A 21676-nucleotide genomic window follows, 5' to 3' on the forward strand; every position below is an offset into this window, starting at 1 on the left:
TAAAATACAAAATTTCGGGGGAAATCGTGAATCAGTCCCTTTGAATAGAAATGATTAATAATAAGTAAAGCCTTTATTTATCCAAGATAACACACATTAGCACATAGCTAGTTTCCATTGTTGTCCTGCATTGCAACATATACACAAACATAACATCAACATCTAAAATTAGTGTCTAAATATGATTACAATATCAAAGGAAAGAAAAAAAAGTATTTATATTCCATTAGTATAGGAATACCTAGCCAAGTTAACTAAGCTTGTTTTTTGCCAAGACAGGAAGAGCCAGTGACACAGTGTTGGATTGAAAAATGTCATTTCATCATAAAATGACGAATAGAAAAAAGTATAAGATACACGCATACACAATGTCATATCACAACTACATTATTTGGTACACCTGAGCAAAAAGAGGAAAACACGATGTTTAAGTGCTACTTCTATTAAAATATTCTATCAGATACAAAGCTTTAAAAATGTCAACCGAACAAGAGATTCAAACATTTTGTGACACTTTGTTCCAAAGGAATGCAGAAGAGTAGCGGTATGAGCGCTTATAATTTTCAGTTCTAGCTCTTGGGAAGTATTACTTTAAACAATATTTTATTATGTATGAAACATAAATGGATTAGGCAGCAGGTTTGCAACATATATAAGCTTTCTCCAATAAGGTACAAGGTGATTACATGTATGTATAATGATGATCATAAGTATATATACAATATGTATGATAAATATTGACAATATTAAATCAATACATAATTCAAAAAGATGAAGATAGAATACATGTATCATGTATCACATAGCATGTCATGATAACATTGGAAATGTGTATTGTAAATCGCACCTGGTGCATCAAAATTGGTACCGTATAAGTTTTACATTGTAAATGTATAGTAAACAAACAAAAACAAAAAAAAAATGCCAAAAATAGGGTAGATGGTTAATAGAAAAGAAGAAGAACTTTAATAACAAGTAAACATAAAAAAGGGGGGGGGGTACCGGTTCAAGGCTAAATACATAATACATATACTAGTAAGAGAATAGATAAATGCATTACAAATACATATTTTAAATGCATTGTTAAAGTCTTTTGCTTTGAAAGATGTAATTTTGAACAAATTCGAAGATCTTTGCATTATCGTTGAAATTAAGAGTTTCATTTCCACAGAGTAATAATTCTAAGGATATAGGAACATGCATCTGCATTGCATTTATAGATTCAAATAAATTAAGTCTTAGTTCTGAGAACTTTCTGAGAACTGAACACATTCAAAGAAGAAATGAAATGCATCTTGGTAAGTATAATAGATTAGACATATAATCATTCAACCTGGTTTGGCGGCAACTCACATTTCTTGTATATTAAAACACGTTTAGGTAATTTCGTATTTGAATCATTTGATGGTGGTATGAGTAGATTCCTTATTTGTCGCTAGTACTTAATATGACAAAACCACTTTTATGTGTCAAATCATGTAAACATGAATTTGTAAGTTCTTTGTCAATCAAGAGCTCTTAGATGTGTTTTAGCATCAGCTAATCAAAAGCGAGAAATTTTATTTTGCAAGTGATGCCTGTCGCAAAATTTCTCGCGCATATTTAGGAATCTACAGTACTCAAGGAACACAGAAGAGATCCTACACTGCAAATTAAATCGCTACGAAATTATATTCTACCCTCCTTATTACCACTGATTGGTTATTTCTATCACGTTAACGATCATGAGCATTTATTTTGAAACACATCTGGCTAAAATCCATGGTGATGGACGGGAAATCCATTAAACATTGAACGAATAGAAATATAAATCAGACGAGTAAAGAAAGATATGGATAGTTTAGACAATTCAATTAATCTACGAGGGCAGCAGATGCCCTCTGTCTAAAGCCTATCTAACGTTGGGGGTAAGATAGCGATTCCCGTGACTGCTCGTTCGATCGGTAGGAATAATATAATAATTATAGTATGACCAATGTCTATGGAAATACTTTTCACGTCTGTTTACTATAGTAGGATGATTACATCTATCATCCTTGCAACTTGAGATTTAACCTCAATGATAAAACAATCTATGTTTATGTCCTTCCGAAGGACTGCAATACGTGAACTATAGGCATGTGTTTGTAACAAAAGCTTAATATTCCAGGTTGAAATAAGAGTGTGGTTTAAAAGATATTTTTTTAAAATCTGGAACATGCAAATATACATATAAAAGGTGAAGATAATGAACAATGATCAATCCCAAAGCTTTTATAAGGAATACAAACTAAAGAGTTGGGTAAACACGGATCCCTGGATATACCTGAAGTAAAAGTAAAAGTAAGCATCCCCTGTCGACCGCTTTTATTGCTAGAGCTGTAATTATATACCCAGGACTAATGGATCTGAAATATTTCTACCTTTAACCCTTAACCTCATAATGAAGAGGCATTTGCCCAACTCTCTATTTTTTATTGCTTACATGAGTTATGAGATTGATCACTGTTTGTTATCTTCACCTTTATAGGAGTTATGAGATTGACCACTGTTCGTTATCTTCACCTTTACAGGAGTTATGAGATTAGTCACGGTTCGTTGTCTTCACCTTTTCTTATAGGAGTTATGAGATTGGTCACTGTTCGGTATCTTCACCTTTATAGGAGTTATGAGATTGATCACTGTTCGTTATCTTCACCTTTATAGGAATTATGAGATTGATCACTGTTCGGTATCTTCACCTTTATAGGAGTTATGAGATTGATCACTGTTCGTTATCTTCACCTTTATAGGAGTCATGAGATTGATCACTGTTCGGTATCTTCGCCTTTATAGGAGTTATGAGATTAATCACGGTTCGTTATCTTCACCTTTATAGGAGTTATGAGATTTTTCACTGTTCGGTATCTTCGCCTTTATAGGAGTTATGAGATTGATCACTGTTCGTTATCTTTACCTTTATAGGAGTTATGAGATTGATCACAGTTCGTTATCTTCACATTTATATGAGTTATGGGATTGATCACTGTTCGTTATCTTCACCTTTATAGGAGTTATGAGATTGATCACGGTTCGTTATCTTCACCTTTTCTGATAGGAATTATAAGATTGATCACTGTACGTTATCTTTACCTTTCATCAATGAATTTGAAAAAAGATACAATCTGGTTTGTATAATAAGTTAGGGTTTGAGTTCCATACATGTGCCTTGGTCAATCTGACAAAAATACCTTAATCCAATTAAAAAAAAATCTGGCAACAAAATAGTGATATTTAGACGTTTGAATGTCGATTGTCATTTCAAAAGTTCAATGCAACTTCACAAATGATATCCGTTACAATTTCTGTCTGGACCGCAGGGTACACATAATAAAAACACAAATGGACGTATAAATCTGACTCTAATGATATTATTTCTTTAATCATTGTATAAACCGATAAAGGAAACAAAGCCCAGGGCAAATCCTCGTAATTATTTAATATATCTAAAGATTTCAAGAACACGTATATGCAACGTCCAGAACCTAAATCTCCCAATGGGACGTAACACAATCAATCCATCAATCATACCTCTTATCAAGAATACAAAATAGAAAGTTGGGCAAACACGGACCCCTAGATGTACCAGAGGTGGGATAATGAAGAGTAAACATCACCTGTCGATCGGCCACATTCGCCATGAGCCCTATATCTTGATCACGTAAACGGAGTAATTCACAGTCAGAATCAGTGTGCCAAAAACGGCCTAGCAATCGGTATGAAACACGTCAGACAGCATTTAACCCTATAACAGGTTGCATTGGCAGACTAGATTGTTATAACGAACAAATAGTGTCGGAATTAATGTGCCAAGAATTAAAGACTTCAAATTCGTACATATATTGGAAAAAATATTAAAACGACCGGAGTAAAATTTTCATCAGGTGAAAATGACTGCACACCTTTTTTTACGAAAGGTTAAAAACTAGAACGGCATAGGTAAATAACTCCTATCCTATACACACCCCTACTAACGTGTTCGGAACATATTCTTTATCGGTGTTAAGTAGAGCGTAAAATCAAAGACTATCGAATGAAATATAATCTCGCTGCTCCGAGACTCCAACGCGAGCTACCTGAGACCCGGTGAATTTTCTACCGGATATGGATGTGCTTTAAGGAATTCCAGTGTTAATGTAAGTATCAATTAGAAATTGTGATATATTGTGCTTTATTTGTTTTTGCAATATATAGATCTACGTATCAATGCATTATTTTCCTAATGCCATTAGCTAATAAAGCTTAAATAAGAAATGGTAAGAAAGAGTTATCGTCCTTAGATTTGGACTTAAGCCAACTTTGAAAAAAGTCTTGATTATCGTGAAAAAATATATTAAGAGGACATCTTTCTATTTCAAATGCCATAATTAAATTTTAATGTTGCATAGGGATTGTGTTCAATTTATCAAACACTGAAATGTTGCATACAATTTACCATTTCCAAGCAGAAAATATTATAGTCTGTTTCATGTTTGAGGTATTTATGTATCTGTGAATGTGCATGTTACAAGCATAGAAAGATGCATTGCAGGTATCTTAAAACTTCTAAATTTAATATTTCGTTGATGGAAACATAATCATTTTCCTAATCTAGCAGTATAGATAAAGTGAATTTATTTTATGAAGAAAGTAAATTTTATTGATTGGATCTATTGTGGTGACCAGGGGGTGTACATGTATATACTACCCATTCATAATTTTTTGATATGTAAAGATTTTGATAATTAAACTTATTGATGCATGCAGCACACCTAAGAAAATTAGAATGAATGAAAAGTATATGACATGTATTTGTATGATTATCATTTGGTACATATGTAAATGAAAAATTCCAACTTTTCCTTATATGATATGATATTTAATAATAATAACACCATATTTATATAGCACACTTTTCATACACTACATGTGTGTACGCTCAAAGGTGACCAATTATGGATTGTTTTTAAGTGGAGGGAAAGCAACAATAAATGGAAATTAGAACATGACTAGATGTATACATGTATATATATAGTAACCATTGCCAAAGTATATAATGTACCAGTGATAATTTTAAAAGTTGATCACAAAACTGCAAAGGGCATCAGGGGACAGTGCATTATATTTAACAGGATCCTCCCTGTATCTAATGCAGGGTTGTAATTGTCATTTATAACATGTATATTAAATCTGGTAAACAATATGTGCATATTAGACACCAGTGGACAATCCATTAATTAAAAGAATTTTATCAGATCATGCATCAATCTTCTTATATGTGTCCAGGGGTCCGTGTTTGCCCAACAATCTATTTTGTATTGCTTGTAGGAGTTATGAGATTGATCACTGTTCGTTATCTTCACCTTGCATGTAGCAAAATATCGCATTCTTTGATTTATATAAAATCATAGTAGAAAACATTTAAAATTCCTGAGTGGTGCAGGTCTCATACTCATTTACAGATTGGCAGTTTATAGCTCTGAGTTTCTGTAACCACACACATGTATTACTAATGTTTATTTATGCAAGCATTTATGATATATATTAATCATTAACACATATATTAATGTGACGGGACAATATACATGGATATATACATCATAACTTTTTCCTTTATTGATACATTATAAGCATTACATATTTTCATAAGTCATTTCTAAAAAACAATTCTCCTTTTATGAATGAAATACCTACATGCATTTCTGATCTTTTTAATAAATTTAGATTTACTTATTCCAATTACAAACTTATAATTACAGAAACACACATGTAATAATATCAATAATCTTTTTCATATTTAGATTAGTCATGTATCTGTTTGTTAGAGGACAATATGTACAAAAATTTAAAATCTTAAATCAAATAATTGAATCACAATTAGGATTACATTGCACTACACTGTAATTAACTATTGTTTTGATATATATCAACTATATTTTGTATGTAAGAAACCTTTGCTGTTTCATTTTTAGTATTACATTTCGCAACATAATTAAACAGTTATAAGTCTCAGAAATCAAAATTGAGCTGTGATCATCCAGAAGCTGTTCGAGAAATTTAGGAGAAGAAATTATTTTGCATGATAATATTACATGGTTTTTTTTTTCAAGTTTGGCCAAGTTAGGATCATAGTGTGCACTGAGTATTATTTAACCTAAAGTAAAGAATTTTGTAATGATAAGCTCCCTTTAATGAAAAGCTAACGGTACAATGTTAATTATTTTACATGTTTTAGTATGTGCTATATTGAATTGCCTTAAATTGTAAAAAGATTTGTGAATTAAATACAATTGTAACTGATCAAAATATTTATTATATTGCATGTTGATGGAGTTTTGAAAATTTAAAAGCATACATTAAGGCATCAAATAAATATTGTGTTTCTGACCCAAAATTAAACACACTACCCTTAGTTTTTAAAATAAACATATTTTTGAAGAGATCATTGAAGAAACATTGTTTGGGGGACTTGACATCTGTAATTCAATTTTATCTATAATAAGAAATTTTAATGAAACTAAATTTAAAAGTTTCATTGCCAAGTGAAAATAAGTTCAATAAGACATAATTAATTTGTTTAAGTGGAGATTGTGATCAGAATATTAAAACTTAATTGTTTACAGTTTAAGAAAAAAATTACGAATTATATGTTCCAATCTGAATTAAAATTAGACTGGTATATTTGACTCGTCTTCGGTACACCTCAATACAATGAAGTGTATCATAGAGAAGTGGGATTTTTTTTCTCTTGCCATTATTTTGACTTGCACAGCAATTTATATTTTTGGCCTAAATTTCAAATCATAATACATATTTGTGCATGTGTCTACTTTCAATGTACTTTTTGGGGACTTTGAGTGATTCACCACCCTTTGAACAAATGTATTTTGAGATCCTCAAAGGAATCCTAGATTTGTCAAGGTATCACATCTTCCTATAATTGAATGTAATGATTATGTTTTCAAGATTTTAAGGGAGATTATTCTGTCTACAAAGCGAGATCATTTTATCTGTCCTTAAATTTTTAACCAAGCTATACACTGCATGCAGATAAATATGTTTCTTAAAAAATTGTTAGAGTATTTAAACATCTGTTTATGCATGGTTGTACCTGTATATGTATGGCACGCCAAATTCACAAAAATGAGCTAAACAAAAATTCACAGTTGATAAACTAGGTTTATCGACTGTAAACTATAGTTTACGGACCGTAAATTATAGTTACCGACGTTAATCTATATTTCACATCTGTAAACCATAGTTAACAGATAATTTATGTTTCACAAGCGTAAACTATAATTAACAATGAAAACAATCATTAGCGATTACAAAACGTAGTTTACCTGATAAATACGGTTTCACGATTGTAAACTACGGTTTACAAGTCTAAACTATTATTAAGTTTATCTAATAAATATAGAATCACAATTTGTGAAACTAGGATTAACAATTGTGAACTACAGTTAACGAATGTAAATTATAGTTTACAAATGTGAATCTGTATTTATCAGCAAAGTCTATTGTTAACGTTTATTTAAAGACAGAAAAACTTGGATTAGCATTTGTAAACTATATTTTACAACCGTTAAATATAGTTTTACGGATGAAAACTATAGTTAACGAATCGTTAACTATATTTTACAGTTCGTAAACTATAGTTTACAGTCGATAAACCTAGTTTATCAACTGTAAAACTATCTTTAGCTCATTTTTGTGAATTTGGCGTGCCATATATATGTACATGTAACAGAATTTATGAAGTACATGTATATGTGTTCAGTGTTTTATGCTTCATACTTAGATATTTTATTGAAAGTAGACATTAACGGCAAACTAACAACTCGACTGTATGACAAATGGGATGATTTCAGCTTCTCCATCGTCAACTTCCCATATTTATGTAGCAATATTCCATTATCACCTGCATATGGTGTTTATATATCTCAACTGATTCGATATGCAAGAACTTGTTCTGGGTATAGTCAGTTTTTAAATCGAGGTAAGCTACTGACAAACAAGTTGATGGTACAGGGATTTCAACAGTCTCGATTGAAGTCAGCATTTCGCAAATTCTATGGTCGTTATAACGATCTAGTTCGTCAATACAACCTCGCATTGGGTCAAATGCTGTCTGACGTGTTTCATACCGATTGTTAAGCCGTTCTTGACACACTGATTTTGACTGCGGATAACTCCGTTTACCTGATCAGGATATGGGGCTCATGGCGGGTGTGACCGGTCAACAGGGGATGCCTACTCCTCCTAGGCACCTGATCCCACCTCTGGTGTGTCCAGGGGTCCGTGTTTGCCCAACTATCTATTTTGTATTGCTTGTAGGAGTTTTGAGATTGATCACTGTTCGTTATCTTCACCTTGCATTATGTAAAATCTACTTAGCAGTACAACTACATTTACAAATTATGTACATGCATACAAAGGCACGAACACAATTTCTACCTCAAAACTCAAAAAATTTAAGATTATAAGAGTTAAGCTAATAATTATACATGTAGCAGATCTTAGAAATATTTTCATGAAGAGATACATTATTGCTTATGCTATCGCTTTGCCTGTCTTGGTTGAGTATATAGTACACTTGCAGATGACACACACTGTTTCATGAAATACTGAATCTTACTTACTGACAAATCGTACAATTTCATAATATTACATTTTTTGTTACATACTAAATAAGTGCATGATTTTTTTCCTTTTAGAAGCCATGTTTTAATTGCTGCCCATCAAATAGTACGTGTCTTGCATGTGTAAATTTTAAGTATTCAGTGTCTTAGTATAAATCGTTAGTATTTTGAAGCATGATGTTACAGTTAGTTTATTATGTCTCCCCTCTTCCAGGAGGATCGAGACATTGTTTTTGTATTTTCTCTCTGTCCATCTGTCTGTCACAAATTCTTGTGAACGCTTCTCCTCCTACCGTATATGGCTTATCCGTTAGACTTGAAACTTTGTACAATGCTTCAATGCCATATGGAGATGTGCATATTGTTGGGACGGGAGGATCCAATTATTTTCCTGAAAGTTATAGTGGATCTAAGAGGGCTGGAAGATGTTTAAATAGCTTGTGAATGCTTCTCCTCTGATATGGATTATCAGAGTTAGACTTAAACTTTTCACAATACTTCAATGCCATTTGCAGATTGACATATACTGTAAGGATAGGAAGATCCAATTGTTTTCTTAAAATCTTAGGGGTGGAGGGTATAAAATAATTTGTGAACACTTCAATATGGCTTATCAGAGTTCATAAATGCTTATATGCTTCTGCTCATGCTTTCTCCTCAATACCATACAGTACAATAAGGGGCAGTTTCATTTGGAGAACTTCCAATTTGGGGAGCTCAGGGAGACATTTGTATTTCCTAATAAACAATCTTTAGTTTCAAATTGTGATTATGGTATTTTTGTTTCTCTTCTATAAAATGTTAATTATATTCATAATATATATCTATTTAGAAAAAGAAAATCATAAAATATATATATGTAAAGTTATAATTAATTTTTTTCTTTCTGGTAAAATAGGCATAGTGTATATGCAGTGTAAGTAGAGATAAATGACATAGCAATGAAAAATTCCAAATCGATTTTAGCTCACATGAGCTGAAAGCTTGAAAGAGCAATTCTGATCACTTTTTGCTGTCATCAGTCCATCTGTACAACCTTTTCAACTTCTTCTCCAGAACCATAGTGTTAATTTCAGCCTAACTTGCCACCCTTCACAGGGGAGATAATCACAAAATAGGGTGGGGTCATTAAAAATCTTCTCAAGAACCACAGGGCCAGAAGAGCTGAAATTTACAAGCAAGCTTCCTGGCATAGTGTAGATTCAGGTTTATTAAAATCATGACCCCTAGGGATAGGATGGGGCCACAATAGGGGATCAAAGTTTTACATGCAAAGGTATAGGGAAAATCTTTTTAAAATCTTCTTCTCAATAACCACTGGGCCAGGAAAGCACAAATTTACAAGAGAGCTTCCTGACATAGTCCAGATTCAAGTTTGATAACATCATGGCCCCCGGGGGTAGGATGGGGCAACAATTGGGGATCAAAGTTTTACATACAAATATATAGGGAAAATATAACATCTTCTCAAGAACCAATGGACCAGAAAGTAAGACAAAAGTTTATATTTACATGAAAGCTCCCTGACATAGTGCAGATTCAAATTTGTTTAAACCATAACTCCCGGGGGTAGGATGGGGCCACAATAGGGGATCAAAATTTCACATACAAATATATAAGGAAAATCAATTGATTTTTTTAAAGAATCACTGGGCCAGAAAGTCTTACATTTATGTCAAAGCTTGCTGACATAGTGCAGATTTAAGTTTGTTAAGTAAGTTTGTTAAAATTATGCCCCCCCCCCCCAGGGGAAGGTTGTGGCCACAATAGGGGATCAAAGTTTAACATACAAATATATAGGGAAAATCTTTTTCTCAAGAAGCCATTGGGACATCGAAATATACATTCACATGACAGCTTCCTGACATAGTGCAGATTCAATTTTGTAATAATCATGGTTACGGGGGTAAGTTTGGGACACATTAAGGACCAAAGCTTTACATGCAAATATACAAGAACAATATTTAAATATGGGCCAAGGTAACTCATGTGAGCAATGTGATCCATGGGCCTCTTTTCTTTAATGCTATTGATACCAAATTGAAACAGAATAGATATCTAGAAGGAGTAATTAAGACAATCAATCAGTATTCATATTTCATACTGGAAAATAAAATTTAGATAGCTTATATTGATCATTGTGAATTTTTTTCTTTCAGAGATTCATTTTGAGGAAATAGCTGGTGTGCAGTGCACATTTCTAAATGAATTCATCAGTTTACATTAAGGATCTACCTTCAAATCCTGTAATTTGGGATGCTCTAAAGTGCATGTCACAGACTAAAGTTATAGAAATAACTTCCAAGAATTTTAAAGAAATTGTTATAACTTTGAAATGTATGTATATACATGTATACTGATATTGAATTAAATTTTATAAAATTTCAACATCTGATTTTATGTATATATAGACATTTTGTAAAAATTTTCCACTCTAAAGGTTTAATTTCTTTAATATTCAAGACTTAAAAAAAAACTTTTGCAGATACAGTGATGTAACATTTGTCTTCCTTTCTGATCAATACATATATATAAGAAAACTATGTATATTTCAATAAAGGTGGAAAATTTTCAACCATTGAATTTCCATTTATGAGTAGTAACTTGTACATAGTACTTCTTAACCAACTTTGATACTGTATAACTATAACTACCTGCTTGCATGCATTGCAGAGCACAGCCGTATTAATAATTCACATTTGCTGATGAATTGCTTTAGCATAAAGAGTAAAATTAGTACGTTAAGTTTTAAATTTATGAAAATGCATATTAGGCTTTTCACAGATATCTCTTAAGATATATAGAAAATATGTATATATTCATATAATTGTATACATCCTGCTAATCTAGCTTCTTCCTAAGTGAGGTGTATGGCACGCCATATTTATACAATGTATCTACCGGGTATTCCTTTAAGGATTTCATATATAATTTATGAAATATCTCCTATTTCTGATAAGATATCTAATAAATCTTATAAGATATATATCTCATATAATATATAGTTTATAAAATATGTAAGATATATATTATAAATTATGAAAGATATCTCCTAAGCTTTATAAGACATCTTGTATATCGAATGATATCATGTTTAAAACATAAAATATCTTAAATGTTTTATAAGATTTCTCACAAGTTTTATAAGTTATCTTACATATCTTATAAAATATCTCATAAACAATTTTTAAATTTGTTAAAAATCCTTGACAAGAGAAAAAGAATGTTTTGTCCTGTGACTAGCCCACTCTAGAAAATCCTAAATCGGGGAGGGGGAACTTTTCTCTTAAGTTCGAAAAAAATCATGATTTCTTAATTCGGAGGGGGGAAGGGGGTGTAAAAAACTTACTGCAAATTCTCCATAAATACATGCATATATGTTTGCAGTTCTGTCTTTACCCAAAATACCACTATAAACGAAAATGGAAGAAAGCAGTCTCCCCGATTTCTTTATTTACATATGTTATAAACAATGGAATTATTACCGTTGCCCCCCCCCCCCCCCCCCCGAACAAAAGAAGAAAAGACCCCCCCCCCCCCTCATGACACGACAATAAGACTAAATATCAGTTAAACTACAATCTAAATCTTTAAATTACTTTTACTTCATGAGCTTTTCACTATTTCACAATCATCGCCGGTATGACAGTACTTAATTGAATTTTCTAATTTGCATTGATGATACATGTTTATTACAGTATATAGAAACTGACTATAGCTTTGGAAGATTTATTTCCGGTTTCCTTCACTGCGGAATTTGACTTCACCTCTAACCTTTTAATGGGTCAAAAAACCCAGGTAGTGTAAATTTAAATAACAATAACGTTAGTAGGGTGTATACAGACTGTTTATCATGTACCGAAGAGTGACGTCCTTTCCAAATTAATGGGTTAAGAACCATAAAGAGTGTGAATACTTAAACTGTAGACACTTGCTGCTGACAGTGGAGACTCAGACGCATATTCGGTAAATGATCATATTTTGCAAACTCTATTAGTTTACGATCCTTATAACAAAGTCTTTAATACGAAGATATATTGATTATGATAATAATGATGATTATTATAATAATGAAAACAACGATAATCATAATGATAATAATATTCATGATAATAATGCAGAACACTTTAATGTGTAAATATTCTGCTAATCGCAATGCTTTATGACATACTGCTTGCATGGGTTCACAATAAATAGGTCAACATCGATGCCGCATGTATGTTGCTCAATGTAGAGTTCATACGCTTCAACATTGATATCTTTATCATTTTAATCGAAATTTGCTTTTGACTTCGTTGTATTGGACTTTTTAGGAGAATATGGTACTTAAGGCGGCCGTGATCGTTTTAATCCTTGCTGTAGCAGTGGTGTATTTCACAAATAACCAAAACAACACGCATGAACAGATCTTATCAAATTCTTCCTATGACTACATCATTCGTAAGTCAATTATTCATCATCTGAAGTGATACTTTGATTATTTGAAAATAGACGAGAAAACTACTTGAAGTAATCATTTTTATAGGGTATTTGTTACATTGTCATTTATGTGTTTTCTAAATACCGATTCCAATAGGATTGTGCTTGGGAGGGTTATACGCTCCGTACGGTTTCGTGTGTACGAAAAACAAAACAGTTTATATGCAATCTAATGAAAACATCAATAATATAAGCGTTATTTTCTCCACTGCTTTACAGTCGGAGCAGGTTCGGCGGGATGTGTTCTTGCCAACAGACTCTCGGAGAACCCGAAATTCTCTGTACTTATCCTAGAAGCCGGTGGTTCCGAACTTGAAAATGACAATATAAGTGTCCCATTAGCCACTGCAAATGTACAGCTATCAAAAGAAGACTGGATGTTTAGAAGTGTACCTCAGAAAAAATCGTGTTTGGCAATGCGTGACAAGGTAGATTTCTGTATGTGCATCATCACACGTATTTCTGAATGATAACTCAAATTTTCATATGAATATATTGACGGCTATGATATATTGTCTCTCAGTTGATTTACATGAACGTTCCAGTCAAGAATTTTACATATATTGTACCAATGCGAGACGCTCAGTGTCGTACAATTGATGTTTTTGTTATCGTCACCACGTCCGTCGCGACACGGGACCTCCGTTTCCACGGTCGTATTAGAAACATTTATGATATTTGTTTTTAATCCTGAGCACATGACCGCAATGCAATGGAATAGGCAATATCTTCTTTTAACGTGTTACACTTGACTTCCTTTCAGGATTGAGAATCGATTATGGGACCTAACGTCCGGTTCCGGGACCTAATGTCCGGTTCTGGGATCTAACGTCCGGTTTTGGGACCTAACGTCCGGTTCCGGGACTTAACGTCAGGTTGCAATGCGAATGTTCTTGCCAGTAGATGACCGTTATGCAATGTAATTTCTGTTTTTCAAACAAATTAAATTGGAACTACTGTTTGAATATGTACATGAAAATTTATTTGAGCGATGTGCCTGGCCACGTGGAAAAGTTCTTGGAGGATCTAGTAACCTTAACTACATGCAATATGTTCGTGGTAGTCGCCATGACTACGATGGTTGGGCAAGAGAGGGGTGTACAGGATGGAGTTATACAGACGTTCTCCCATACTTCATTAAATCAGAAGATGTGCAGATTCCGGAACTTCACAAATCAGGTTGATATATAAACCCCCAAGATAGCTTTAGATCGCTTACATTTAATGCTCGACTTGTAGAAATGTTTAGCCCCAGCCACCATTGCTAACTTCACAACCATGCAACTCTTCCAGTTCTACAGATTGAAATACATATTTATACATCACTGAAGAGACATTATTTGTCAAAATGCTCATCTGGTTCATCAAAGTTGCTACCATATAACTTTGACATTGTTACTACTTTCATAATGAAACTTGATCAGCTAAAGACTTATTGAAATAGCAAATCGGTAATGTACAGAATAGCATGCTATTCATTTTATCATTTTCTTATTTATTAAGTTACCTTTTTATTGACAAGAACCGCTTTATCAACTCAAAGATGACTACCCATTCTTCTTTTCCGGGTGTGTATTTTTGTGGAAAATTAAAATTAGTCCATTCATAATCATTTACATTATTGATGCAAAGATAAAGGTAACGAACAGTGATCAATCTCAGAACTCCTATAAGAAATGATAATTTTTATATACCGGACTGTTATACCATAAAAAGGACAGTTTATGTTCTTTTATTTTGCGGTTTATAACTCGCAAACTGTCCCAAAGTATATCGTATAAAATGAATATATTTCAAGTGTGCATGAATAGGGAACAAAAGACTCGAGCACATAAAAAATAACCTGTATGAAACTGTTAGTATTTGTGCATGTAGAATATTTTTTTCTGTGTATTAAGTGCTTAATCTTGTTTTATGGATCGTTCCATTTGCAAAGAAAACCGTCGTTTTGAATTTACATCTGTTTGTTATGTACGAGATCGTGAATTTTGCTTTTATGTATATTTGTTCTGCAAACAGGCTTGTTGGTTAAGGATTTAATGTCATTTGTTAAACCTTTATAGTATTCTATGGTATTCTTTGTCCTTAACTCTGCGCATACCTGCCTTATACAAAATACATTTTGATTGTTTGCTGACAAAATAATGTTCATATAAAGGTAAACCGCTTTGACTTCATTTTGAAAGATTGTGTAATTGACTAAATATAATGGCAGATGGGCAACACTAGAATCCAGGATTTTTATGCCCATGCAATCCAAGATTCGAAAGCATACACTTTTGATTTGACTGTCTGTTTGTTCGCAAAAATATTAATCTTAGCCATGTCTTTGATGTTTTAAATGTAATCCTTGTAATGGGACCTTTCTTTTGGTAGCAAAATGATTAACTTTGTGACATTTACCTTGGGATTCAACCTACTTTTGAAAGATCTTAACCTTGGCTGTAACTTCTGATTAATTATTGATTGGGATTTTGTATTTGAAATATGCATTTCATTTGACAAGACCTTTCTTTTGACACCAAAATGTTTCACCTCGTCAACTTGACCTGGGAGTTTGGCCTACTATCGAAACATTCGGTCATAACTTTTGAATGGTATGTGATTTGGCTTTCATATTTCACATGCATGTTTATTCCTTGTGTCGATACCTTCCTTTCGTATTTCACATGTGTATTGCTTATGTCAAGAACTTTCTTTTAATACCAAAAGGTTTGAACACGTGACCTTGGAGTTTGACCTACTTTTAATAAACTTTAACACAGGCCATAACTTTTGAATGTTTAGAAATAGGTTCTTCATATTTCACACGTATATCCCTTTTCACAAGATATTTCTTGAAGCACAAATATTTTTTACTTCCTGAATTTGACCTGATACCTCATCTTAGTGACATACATTTCCCGTTTACATTCCTTATGGTCAAACATTTCATTTGGTACCAAATGTTTTAACTCCTGACCTTGGAGTTTGATCACCTTTTGAAAAACATTAAACTAAGCCATAACGTTAGAACAATTACTGATTGGGCTTTCATATTTCACACGTGTTTCTCTTGTGAAAATACCTTACTTTTGTTATCATAATTACTTTGTTGTCATCAGTGTTTCACAAAGATACCTTGGTTCATTTCACCGTTAGATAGTTGTAATGGATATCTCTATTCTAGATTAAAAACAAAGGCCGTCTTTCATATGAATGAAATAAATGTAATCCGATTTCAATTTCATTGCTAAACAATTAAACTATACATAAAGCATCTATTTGCTATTGGGAAAAATCTTGAATTTAATGCAAATATACCTCGACTTTAACAAATCTTTAAGACTCCGACATATATTCCAATTTGTTTTTAAAGAAATGTCGAATACTGGCTTTATTGTCATTCCAAGAATGTAATTTTCTCATTTCAATACTTCAAATCGCTCGATGATTACTTTTTAGGTTTTAAACAGAAGACATTGTTCATTTGCATTACTTGCAGATTTTTATGTTTTGCATAATAATAGAATATCATGGAAAAGGAGGTTATTTGTCCGTCAGTGACGGTACTGCCACGTCCCTCAATAAGGTTTATGCCCGAGCAATGGAGGAACTCGGATACCCCATCACAGATTGCAATGGCAAATCACAAATAGGTAAGTCTGATCACGTTATTGGATTTCGGCGGGGTTTGAATAGTCTTACAATTTGCATTTGAACAGGGCGAATTCGAATGTAGGTATTGGTGAAGTATTACGGAATATTTAGATTAATATCTGCAATTGATCGTTATTTAGTAGTTGGACTATATTCTTTTTTTTTCTTTTATGAGTAACCAAAATAAGGAAGGTATCGCATATCAATGTGATAAGTATTATGTGATGATTTCACTTCTTAGTACAAGAAACTGACATGTGGATATTAAAGATTTTGTCAACAGATCACAATTATATTGTCCTCTTGCCTCTCTTTGTTGATGTATTATTGAAATCTGAATGTAAAATTTCTACAAGGTTTAGAAATAAACAATTTGTACACAGTCAGTTTTCATGAAATATTGGTACTCCTTTCATAACTTTATGATTTCGTATGATCAAATTGAATTAATCCTAGGTTATTGCCCGTCTCAGGAAACGGTAAAGAATGGAGAGCGCTGTAGTACTGTTAAAGCCTTTCTAAGACCCGTCATGGGACGCAAGAACCTTCGCGTCTCTATGAATTCCCATGTTACAAAGGCATGTACATTATTATATATGTAATGTTAAACCCTCTCAGTGAACTGTCTTTAAGTACTTACTTACATGTATATTTTATTTGTGATACTCATATGGTGAAAAAAGAAATGACATAATTCCTCTTAGATTCTGATCAAAGACAAGAAGGCAGTGGGTGTCACGTTTGTGAAAGACAACAGGAAACACGTGATCATGGCAAACAAAGAAGTTATAGTATCCGCAGGAGCTGTCAGCTCACCCCAGATCCTGATGCTATCTGGAATAGGACCGAAGGAGCATTTAAAATCAAAGGGGGTATGACAAACCATCAATGTTGTTTCAATTGTAAATCCGACAATTTTGTTTCAAACAAGTAAAACAATCACTTATTTCCGATTAGAGAGGTGGCGTGTTTCATTGAGAATAATGTACCATTTTATTTTATTTAGCTTTATGTTTCCCGAAACTCCCCTCGTTTGCGAATATTTGTCATCAATAACATTCGTGTACAACTAACACCAGAAAGCATACCGGCGCGTATTATAATTTGGTTAAAAAATTCATGCAATATATGACGATTAATTCACAGATCCCAGTGACTGCTGATCTGCCTGTTGGGGATAATTTACAGGATCATTTAATGACAATCATAGATTATCATGACAATTCCTCAGGTGTTGCGAACATAGACACGGCTTCGTCACCCTTGACGATCTTACACTATCTAGCAATGAAGTCAGGTAAATATCAAACATTTCAACTACATTTTATGTTGCTGATTCATTATTTAGTCACCCATGCAAGTAAGACACGTTTCCTCCAGTGATTTTATTAAGGTCATTTGGCCGGCCATTCACCGTATTTAAGATAGATCATTTTTATTACGTCAAATAGACTAGTTGGCTGAACATTGGAGCTATCTTTTATGCCTAGGTGGCCAATATTTTGTTTATACTTGCGTGGTATAGTATTTATATTGGAGGGGAATAAGGATTGTTTTCAATACCTGATGTGTGAGTGTCGGCAAGTTAACATGTATTTCTCGATTGGGCCTAACTTACGTGGAAAAGGGACATTGTGTTGAACTTTTATTTACTGATTGACTTCATTGGTTGGCATTATACTTATGATGATTTACTGGTTTATCTATAGGGATTGGAACACATTTAATTTATCACTTGGGTTATATTATTCATAGCAAATACATGAAGGTGTAATTTTGCTTGCTCTCCGTGATGCCCCATGTTTGTGTGCACATTTCTAGTTTTAGTACGTTGGATTTTTTTTTGTAATTTATCACGTGGATTGCGGGCATACTGATTCTTTTTTTGGGTGTGATTAAGACTGATTTTGGTTTGTTTGTTTAACTTCCCATCGAGAATTGTTCACTCATATAGAGGTGTTGCAGCATCTATTATATGGTTGAAAATCATGAATTTGCAGATTACTGTAGAATTATTTAAATTCGTGGGGACCAATTTTCGTGGATTGTTGAATTTTTACGGGTTTGTGGGGACGTAATTTCGTGGATTTATATATTTGTAAGACTCTTGTATACTAGTTGTCTTTATTCGTTGAGGATGTAAATTCGTGGATGAGGGGTACCCGCGAATTCCACGAAAATTGAGCCACCACATATTCTAATGATTCCACAGTAGTGTAGTTGAATCCAAATAGGACTTGAATTATGAAATAAACCTCATGGATATAAAGATCAGCGAATAGCCTGCATGTATATACTTGAGGGGATATTCCCTTTACCTGCTACAAAATTTAATAAAATACTTTTATTGCATTACTGTCACGGGGATTGGCAGAAAGTCGTGTGTTCTTTATTGAGTGAATGTAAGAGGATGTGTAATGCTATTTTATGCCCAAAACTTAACATGATTTGAATGCTGGAGAATACTAACAACTGCGGATAGGATAATAACCCCAAAGGTTAATATCCGAGCTGAATTACATGCGATGCATTAGTCATTTTTGGACATCAAATAACTACCCCTGCTTGGTTGTAGACAACATGCATCAAGACGATGATGATAATGATGATGAGTGGTTTCCCCGCCCACCAACCCTTTTTAGGAGAGTTAATGTTCTCTTTTTGAGAAACAGATCAGTTATTAACATCCATACTAAACGCCACGGTACAGACTACTGATAATTTGTGAAGAGTCTGGTACTATAAGCTACTCTTTACTATAGATGCAGTGATTAATATCGTCTAACATTCAGATTTTCACATGTAAAGACTTAACAGGATTGAATGCTGCAGGATATTAATCACTGAGGTTAGTATAATGTCTATAAAAATTAGAAATCAATCGACTTTCACCTATTTCAATGCATGTGTTATGAGGAAAGGAGAGTTCAAGGATGTACATTTCATTAGCTGAATAAATATGATGAAGCCCAGTAATTTGACTCTCATTCAAGGAGAAAATAAAACAGTATCAAAAATTCAATTAAATGAGTATATTTTTAATGATTATCAATAATCAAGAATATTCATACCTCGCGGGTACGTTAAGGCAGGTTATGAACATTTTTACTGGGATAAAATACGCGAAACAATGTGACGTCATAATTGAAATAAGTATATCACTAAGTATATATTAATTTCCGATTTTATTTTTCATTTAAGTTTTATTTATTCATAAAATAAACCATGCAGCTACTAAGATCCAACGAAATTCGAAATGATATACTGCTGATGTGTAATTTCTGTCTGATCGATATGAAAGTAAACTGATGAAGTCATGACTATACATCGAGTGACGTTGACACATGCAAGGAATTTGTTTATGTGTGCCATGCAAATATCGACAAAATGTGGAGTGTTTGAAATATATGACATGGGATATATGGAATATATATGTGAAACACTGAGAATGTATTGATATTAAGAAGGTATGTTGATATCATTCATTGACAATTTTGTTTAACAGAGAAAACATTCCATTTAGCATGTCGATCCGATTTTCCTCTGTCACACACTGAAATAAAACTGCAAAAGTAGCACATTAGACCGCATACTTTTAGAGACTTTTTATACACCGTGTGAAAGGTCATAAACTAATGTACACGGCAATTACTGATAGAATCGTCTGTTAAGAAAACTTTTGAAGAAAACTGCATAGCATCAGAACAAAATGTAAAACATGGGCTAGATGGTTTCGTGTTTAAATGTTCAATAATTATTTCTTATTGAACGTGGTAGGATTCTATCAGTAATTCTGATATACTATGGGTATTTTACCGTCATTATCGCCAGTTAGACCAATATTTAAATCTTGGGATAATGTGCAACTTTTACATTTTCTATTAAGGTACCTCCATCATCTATTTATACACATGTAACAGTCATGCAATGACGTCATACGGAAGCGCATGTTTGTCATGTTGTTATGATACAAAATGTTCTCATGTAAACAACCGAAATAGTTTTTAAGAGTTAGTAGCTCCCTCTCTCTGTGTAAGACAGATTAAAAAAATTATGCAGTTTACGTGCATAAATGAAGCATGACCTGCCTTAACATACCCGCGCTGTATATGTAGAATACATGGACCATTTTAGGTATCTTGGGCAAGACTCATCTGGAGGGCACGGCGTTTCTCACGGACGACGAAAAACGTCCACCTCATTTACAGTTTCACTTCTATAGCTTTACTTACGGTCCAGAACTCACTGAACAATTTATAGATAATCTTAATATTGATTTAAAGGTATTTACCTCATTTTTATTTTAGGGATGCACCCTTTAGTTTAATGCACTTGAACACTGACATCAATATTTGCCAAATTTATAAATTGAAAATTGAATGATCACGACTTCTGTTCATTCAAATAATTTGTCGTGTAAGAAAATTTAATCAGATATAATTGGTTAAACAGTAGCACAAAAATTATATTTTGTTGATGCAATGAGGTATGGTTATACATTTCAAGTTACAAGAAGGCAAGGAGAAGGAATTTCAAGAGAAGAAAGATAAAAATGTAGGAACATTTATGACGCTACCCATACTTCTCCATCCCAAGAGTAGAGGGACCATACGTCTTCAGAGTGATGATCCTTTTGATCCGCCACTAATAGATCCAAACTACCTTGATCACCCAGACGACATAAAAACGTTCTTGAAGGGTATGTATATTCTTAAATTCAACAAATTGTCATATACGCTGAAATTTCATATAATGTTGTGTCCTGATGTGTAAGCTAAAGCATGCTTACTCATGTAGGTACTTTCTAAAACAATAAAAGATGGTAAAGGGTAAAGAGAGAGGTGATAAATCTCATAAATCCTATGACATACACAGATTCAATAGTTGGGTAAACACAAATCCTGAAACACCAGAGGTTG

The 21676-nt window shown here is 33.1% G+C and overlaps 1 long non-coding RNA gene and 1 pseudogene across 1 annotated transcript; both read left to right on the forward strand.

Moving 5' to 3' along the window:
- Positions 1–3980: 3980 nt before the first annotated feature.
- LOC130053273 (uncharacterized) lies at positions 3981–11286 on the forward strand. Its single transcript, XR_008801796.1, has 2 exons — positions 3981–4154; positions 10799–11286. It is a non-coding gene; the product is annotated as an uncharacterized LOC130053273 (long non-coding RNA).
- Positions 11287–12533: 1247 nt separating this feature from the next.
- LOC130046426 (uncharacterized) overlaps positions 12534–21676 on the forward strand; it is a 37868-nt pseudogene continuing 28725 nt past the window's right edge.

Source organism: Ostrea edulis, chromosome 3, assembly GCF_947568905.1.
Source record: "Ostrea edulis chromosome 3, xbOstEdul1.1, whole genome shotgun sequence".
Classification (NCBI taxonomy): Eukaryota; Metazoa; Mollusca; class Bivalvia; order Ostreida; family Ostreidae; genus Ostrea; species Ostrea edulis.